The following is an 8,360-nucleotide window of genomic DNA, read 5'->3' as shown; positions in this document are numbered from 1 at the left end:
AGATATATCAAATAATCACATACATATGCAAGAATCACATTGATACATAACATACAAATAGTCATCGAGCCCCACCCGACAAGCATATAAACACATACACAGGCAAGAGTCATGAAGATAACTAGCATAATAACATAGCATAAGCATGGGCCGACATTAGTGCCTTCGACCCACTAAACCCGGTGAGGAAAATCACCTCGAAAAGCTGAATGAAACGAACGATGCTCGACTACCAGACCAATATTTTACTTTGAACAAAATACAGATAGCTCTAGTTAGAATTATGGCATAACCTAGACATGGGCCCAAGAACATAAGTCCAAGCCCCTTGATAATGGCCCAAAGGCCTTTCATTAACTAATGGGCCTAACATTAAAATCCAATTCGATATCGGTCCATCAAGCCCAAAAGGCCCAACATATCATTCTAAGGCCCTCCATTAAGGCCCAAATGTTTATCCTACATTAATGGGCCTTAGATGGAAATCCAAACTATAATGGGCTACATGGCCTAATGAGGCCCAACCAGGGAACCAATGCCCCAAACTAGAACAAAGTCCAAAAGATGGCCCAAGGAAAGCCCACTGATGGATCGAACGTTGAGCGTTCCCATGTGGAACGTTGTGCGTTCGTCACCGGCTAACAGATGGTGAGCCTTAGCCAGAACGTTGGGCGTTCCTTGACCCAACGCTATGCGTTCGCACGCTGACTCCCAAAAATGATTATTAAGAAATTAATACTTAAAGCCACACAACCAAAACATAGGTCCAAGTCCTAAAGAACTTCTAGAACCATAAAGTCACTGACTTTGTGGGTTTGCATGCAAGAAAAGGTCCCAACTTCAAGATATAGCATTCAACTACCGTAAAAAGGGCTTAATTTCATGCATGGGGCTTATACAACTCTAAAGATGCAAACTTTGTGAATCTAAAACCTCATAAACACCAAGAGGAGGAACTCAAAGCTTCTGGAGTGATCACAAACTACAAGATCTCAACTATGGGATCAAAAAGGGACTAAAATCAATAAAGACTTAGATCTAAGCTTCTAATGAGCAAGATTAGAGCTTTATACCTCAAATGAGTTGGAAATAAAACAGAGAACCAAGATCTATAAGCTCCTACCTGAACCATCACCTTACACCAAACTTCTATTCCTTGAATGAGCTTCAAACACACACCAAAATACACACAACGAGCACAACACTCTTGGAGGCTCTAGGGTTTCAAGATTAGGGTTTGGGGCTACGGAGGCTAAAAATGAGGCCAGCACCTGGGACTTAAGGTATTTAAATAGGTCTCAAATCCTAAATGTCAGGGTTTGATCTCCACGCATAAATGCCCTATGTTCCCCAAGGGAACGCCCCGCATTCGAGCCCCGCCTTCAAAAGTCCAAACTTGGCAGAAATGGTCCCTCTTCCCCCTCAAACTTGAAAAACAAGGGCAAAAGGCAATAACATAATATATAAGGGACCAAAAATGAATAAAACATGGATCGAGCGTTACAAGGATTTTTCTAGTTGTTTACTATAACAAATAAAAGGTAAGTAACCATAATCTCTATTAATAGTAACTTTGAAACTATTCTAGGGTTATGGTTTCTTTTGATATTCATATTCATAGGTTCAATAGTGAAAACATAGATCTTGTTTTAGGTTGCATGCGCGCTTAAGAGTTTAATTTTGTTTTGTAATGTCTATAACCCATCAAAAAATGCTCCCTATGGTATGGATTTTTTTCAGAAAAAATGTCCGAACCCTTAAAAAATTAGCTTGCTAGTCCTTGGCATATTTGTATATGGATATGGTCCCTTCCAAAATTGAAATGACTATGATACCCTTTCATTTTTATTTTTACATTTTAAATATTTATTTTTATATTTTAATAATTAAAAAATAAGATAGGCCCGCTACCTCCCCACTCACCCTTATCCTACCCACCCACATCTCTTTCTCTCTTTCTCTCTCTCTCTCTCTCTCTCTCTCCGCCTACCACTACCCCCAACTTCTCCTCATTATATCTCTCTCTTCAAGCACACACACACACACAACTATACATTCTCAATAACACACACTTTTGAAGATTTCAAATGTAAAAAAAGCCATGATTCAAAATCCACCATCCTCTTTACGGTCGGAGTTCCATCCACACCTTCAGTTAAATGAACTGACGACTCCTATAAAATTAAATTTGATTTCTATTCAAACCAGAAAAAATGTGAAATGATTTCCATTCTAGGGAAGAAACCAGATGGTTTTGATAAGCCATTGAAAGAGATCAATAAACCATTAGGATCATTTCAAGGGAAGAAGAAGTCATATGTCGTGAACTTTGTCAAACTGGACACTTCCATGGAATGAAACCATATGGTTTTGATAATCCATTGAAAGAGCCTACCTTCAAACATCATTTGTTTGAATGAGATAGGATATTTCTTCCAGATGAGGGTTTTTTTGGCAATAAGGAACAGACAAGTGATTCTGATTCACGTCAAAAAGATGGTTGTGGTGATTATGATCGCAGTAAAGGCACTAGAAAAGAGTTGTGTAATATGAGAATTTATAGTAGGGACACACAAATGGGTAGAGTAGGTTGAAATCGGTTCCAAATTTAGCTCCTCGAACTCTTTCCGGTGGTAGACTCTCCTGTTATAGAAGTAGATTAAATGTGATGGGGTGTTTGTTGTTGAGACAGGAGAACAACGAAATTGAGAGGGGCGGTTGTTAGAGACGAGAGAATCTGAGTAGAGAGCGAGAGAGAAAAAAAAGATATATATATATATATATATATATATATAGAGAGAGAGAGAGAGAGAGAAAGAGAAAGAGACGAAGTATCATTGTCTTTACCATCCCTTCTTGTTTTTCCTCCCCTGAATTCGAAGGTTCCTCAATCTGGATGATTATTACCATATTCAAGTTAGTGTAGTAATTTTAGGTATTTGAGTTTGGGGAAGAAAGAGGGAGAGAAAGATGTATAGAATGAGGGTAAAAAAATCTAAGAGAGATATTATTCACGTTCGTTGGGATTTTGGGTGGATATATATATATATATATATATATATATATATATATATATATATATATATATATAGAGAGAGAGAGAGAGAGAGAGAGAGAAAGAAAGAAAGAAAAAAAGAAAGAAAGAAAGAAAGAAAAAGAGAGAAAAAGAGGGTGGTGGGTAGGATATGGATAGAGTGGGGATTTTGTGAGCCTCTCTTATTTTTTTAATTATTAAAATATAAAAATAAATATTAAAAAAATATAAAAATAAAAATAAAATGGTATAATAGTCATTTTGATTTTGGAAGGGATCATATCCACATATATGTCCAAAAAGACAACCAATCCAACTTTTTAAAAATTTACACCTTTTTCTGAAAAAAAAAATACATACCACATTGACCATTTTTGCAGTTTTGTCAAAAGACTAAGATATGTAATAATAATAATAATATTTATTAGAATATAATGTATGAAATAACTAATTAAATATAAAAAATTATACCAAAGAGCCTTTGACCTAACAGTTTCGCGAGTTGACATATACGCGTAGGGGTGTTCAAAACCGGATATCCGAAAATTCGGATATCCGAATTTCGGATATCCGAAAATTCGGATAGTTGATTTTTGATATCTGAATCCGTATCCGAAAATTCGGATATCCGAATTTCGGATATCCGAAATTTCGGATACGGATTCGGATATTAAACCGGATATCCGAATTTCATTACTTTTAAACCACATCCGAACATCCGATCCGTAAAATCACCGGAACTCTTAAAATTAATAATAGCAACTATGTTAAATCTTGCGACATAGATGGATATCGATAGCAACAAATAAATATATGTAGCATTTACTAAATAGTTTTTGATTATAAGCCAACGAACCTGGATTATAACAAACAAATATATAACGATTGTAAAAGGAAATGTTTGCAATAAAAGTTTGGAAAGAATGGTCACGAAAAAGTTAAAAATGGTGGGGAACATTAGTCCATTAAGCATGTCAATGTTTCTAATTTTTCATTTTAAAATATTTAAAAATAAAGGAAAAATATTTTTTTTCGGATATCGGATATCCGAAATATCAGAAACTTTATAAATTCACTATCCGTATCCGAATCCGAAAAACCGGATATCCGAAATTCGGATATCCGGATATCCGAAATTTCGGATAATTTCAGATCGGATTTTCGGATTTTCGGATCGGATATTTCGGATGCGGATATTCTTGAACACCCCTATATACGCGTCCCTAAACCAAAGGTTGATGTTTCAAATCTCATTCAAGAAAAAATGTGTAGAATAGAAATAGTATATTGGGTGCGTGTCTAGAAAAAAAATTATAACTCCCCTAATCTAATAAATAAGAGCATTTCTGCCAGGTGACAATCTCTTAGACCCTCTCAATTGATTTTTCCCGCTCATATCATATGACTGAATTCTTTATTCTCAACCAAATATTCTCAGCAAATATGTTAGTCAAATCATGTCTCCCCTAATCACGCCTCCATCGGCTCCAAGTTCGTCTTCTTCATTTTGGAAACCAGATGCCTATTCAAATTTAAAATAAACCTTCTATTCCTCCATCAATTTTTCTCCCGAAATCAAAGATTACATAAAATATGAATGCTGCCAAGATTTTAAACCATTTCAAGATTTCATCGTTTCATATGCAACAATCAAACATAGCTACATAAGATTAATCAGACTCTCCCTCTTTCTCTTTCTCTACTACAAAATCGTGGTTTTTACTCTTTTTAGTTATTGCTTTTCCTTCACTGATGTCCCCAAATATCACTAAAACTAGGGTCTCGCAGTTCTAAATTAGATTTCAATGGGTTCTATTGTGAAATCAGAGGAGGAATGGCGTGCAGTTCTATTTTGAATGGGAAGCTTCATATCATTACACCAAGGAAGATTCGGACAAAATCGGAAAAGGTCGGAAAGAAAAATCATAATACACTTAAATCTTGATGGGCAAAATCAAAGTAGATGAACATTGAATCATAAATCTGGTTATGATTCTCTTGTTAAGATTATAAATGTGTGAAAACAGTTGCGAAAGGTAACGAGGAAACCCTTCCTCTCTCTCTCTCTCTCACTCTCTTCTGATTGCACAGTTCACAACGGTTTTCAGAGCGATTTCTGTTTGCGAGGTTTTACAGTGATTTCTTAGTTGGTCGAATATGTTAGAGTCTGGGATTGTGATAATCAAATAACTTGGTTACTGATAGGATTTGATAGACACTTCCCTTAAACTACATTTTCACACTATATGCCTGAGTTGCACGAAATTGTTTTAGGATAATGCATACAAATCAATTAACTTCAAGTTTAGGCACAAAACTTGAAGTCCTTGCTATATTTGTGTAAATGTATGTATAAACTTAGTATTTACAATAATAATTTTGCAATGGTTGATCTCATATCCTAGCATGTTTGACATTGTCTAACAACTCTTTCAGTCTTCCCAACAGTAAGAATCTGTCAGATTGCTTGGTATGCTTTCTTTTATCCCCTGAACTTCTTAACATGTGGCTATGGTTATGAATCACAAGGATATTATTGAGAAGACGATTGCTTAGGGATATTACTATCACGAACTTGATCGATTTGCCACCAAGTCACAAAATTTAAGCTGGATAGGTCCTGGGAATGATTCTCCTATGCCATACACTTCTGTCTTTCCAAAAGAGAAGATGGAGAATCAGAGTGTTTATAGGAGGCCAATTGCAAATGGCATTACATAAATTCTTTCGTTTTACAAATCTTCCATTTTGCATATGGAGCAGAAGTTACTATCAGATCATCTACCCATCTTAGCAACTGCTAATGTGTTGTTCCAGGATATGTTGCCAGAATATACTCCAATACATATGGCAGAATCCATTCTATTTGCTGGAAAAGCAATTAGGGTTCTTCGTAATACAATTTCTGCATTCCGTTCGGTAGATGCAACACATACAAAATTGATGGGCGATGAAGTTCTGACATAGTCTGAAGCTGATAAGATCGAATCTATGCTTCAAAATCTGAAGGTCCATATAGTGTTATAAACATTATACTGTCAATTTCAATGCGGATTATGGTGTCTTTTTTCCACCTTAAGTTTTTTTTTTGGCAGGAATCATCCAAGTTTCACAAAAGATCATTTGAGGATGATGTTGATTCGATCAGGGCTATTGCAGCAAGTCATCTTTGGTAGGTAGAAATGTTTACTGATTTTTTTACTCCTTATTCTCTATATTCTGATTAATATCATGCAACTTTAATAAATATGTGCAGCTTGTGGTTGTACGTGATGATCTAAATGGGCATTTGAAGGCCATCAAAGATTACTTCCTGCTTGCAAAAGGTGATATCTTCCAGGTAATGGAATGAATGACTAGTTTTGTCTCTTTATCTGTATTTTGCTAATCTTTAACCAATTTCTTTTGTATTTCTTTTATTTTATAAATATGACCTATGCTTTATCAGATCATTTCACATTGTAGTTTGGACGTGAGTTTGGTTTTTTTATTGAGTTTATTAAGAGAAATAAAACCATGGATTTTTTAAACTTTGTGATTATGTCTATCAAACATTTACATTCATTGAATTCAACTTGAAATTAAATTTCACACGCTTAAAGCAACTTTTTATAGTTCCCTAATTGATAGATTTAGGAATAAGTTTTAATTTTTTGACGTCTTAGAGCAACTTTGTTATAGTTCCTAAAACAAAAAGTTTTATGCTCTGAAATATTAATTGATTTCTCTAATTTTGTTTACCTTTATTGTGTGAGATTGCAATTTTGTAGGATTCAACAAAATGTGTGTTGTAGTTTTGAGATAGGATCCGGGATTTAATCGGGTAACTGTTGAGTGAAAGACCGAGGTTTGAAAACCCAAGTTTCTTTCAATTTACTTTTGTGCTCTTTTAATTCATTTATTTGATTTATACACTATAAAATGGAGTACTTTATTTCCTCTTGGAATATTTTTCTATTTTTTTATTTAATTTTATGAGAAGAGATGGTGTATTGTTTACAAAGAAGCTATTAATTATAATGAAGGTAATGTACTTATGCTAATGTGGTTGTTGGTTAAATAACATATTTCATCCATATCGTCAATTTAATGTATAGCTATGATCCAGTTTTCTATTTTAAACATTCAAGTCCATTGATAAAAACTTATTTGGTCCAAATGGAAGAAATTACATTTTACTTTTATTTCTAATGTAAAAAAGGGCATGGTACTTTCATTTCTAAGTTGAAAATAGCATGTTACTTTCATTTGTTAGGCAAAAGTAACATTCTACTTTTATTTTTTAACCAAAAATAGCATGCTACTTTCATTGTGGTGCAAAAATAGCATGCTAATCTGATTTTTAAACGAAAAGTAGCATGACACTTTTTTAAAGAAAATATAACATGTTATATTTATTTTTAAACCAACAATAGTTGTTACTTTCATTTTTAATTCATCAATAACATGCTAGATTGATTATTAAACCAAAATAACAAAAAAGTTTTATGTGATGGCATTTGTTGGTGGAACTTCAAATGAGTTTTTTTTCTTGACGTTTATGATTTTTGACTTGATTGTATATGACATATACAAAATTCTAATGTTATATGTTATAACTTCAAGCTCATAATATCAATGCACATTCTAATATAATAAAAAAACTACACATTAATATAAATAAAATAGTTATTTAATTATATATATATATATATATATATATATATATATATATATATATATATATATTAAAGTTGGACAATCCTTAGAAATAGTGTGGTGATGCTAATTTGTGCAGGTTTTTTTTTTTCACAAATGGTCCTTGGTTTTTTGTATTGTATTCAATATAAGTGTTTGCTTTGCGCAAGTTTTATTTTTCACAAATGGTCCTTCGTTTTTAATTGAATGTATTTTCGGCTTTTTGTACCACACTAATTTGCGCAGGTTTTTTTTTTCACAAATGGTCCTTGGTTTTTTGTATTGTATTCAATATAAGTGTTTCATTTTGGGTTGCTTTGCCTAGGTTTTATTTTTCACAAATGGTCCTTCGTTTTTTGTATCGAATATATTTTGGGCTTTTTGTATTGAATATATTTTGGGTGAAATATATTTTGGATGCTGTTTGACAGTTTATTTAAACTTTTTTTCCGTTTGTCCCACGTGTTTCATTTTGGATTGCTTTGCTGTTTCGCTATCCAATTACGCTTTTACCTGTGGTTTTTTTAATTGATTTTTTTCCCTTTATTGTTTCGTATCTCTGTTTTTGTTTTAATTGATTTTTTTCCCTTTATTGTTTCTTATCCCTGTTTTTGTTCTCCGTTTTTTACCTGCTCTTTCTTCTCTTCTG

Source organism: Lactuca serriola, chromosome 2, assembly GCF_051521515.1.
Source record: "Lactuca serriola cultivar US96UC23 chromosome 2, Lser_US96UC23_V15, whole genome shotgun sequence".
Classification (NCBI taxonomy): Eukaryota; Viridiplantae; Streptophyta; class Magnoliopsida; order Asterales; family Asteraceae; genus Lactuca; species Lactuca serriola.
This window is presented reverse-complemented; position numbering follows the sequence as displayed.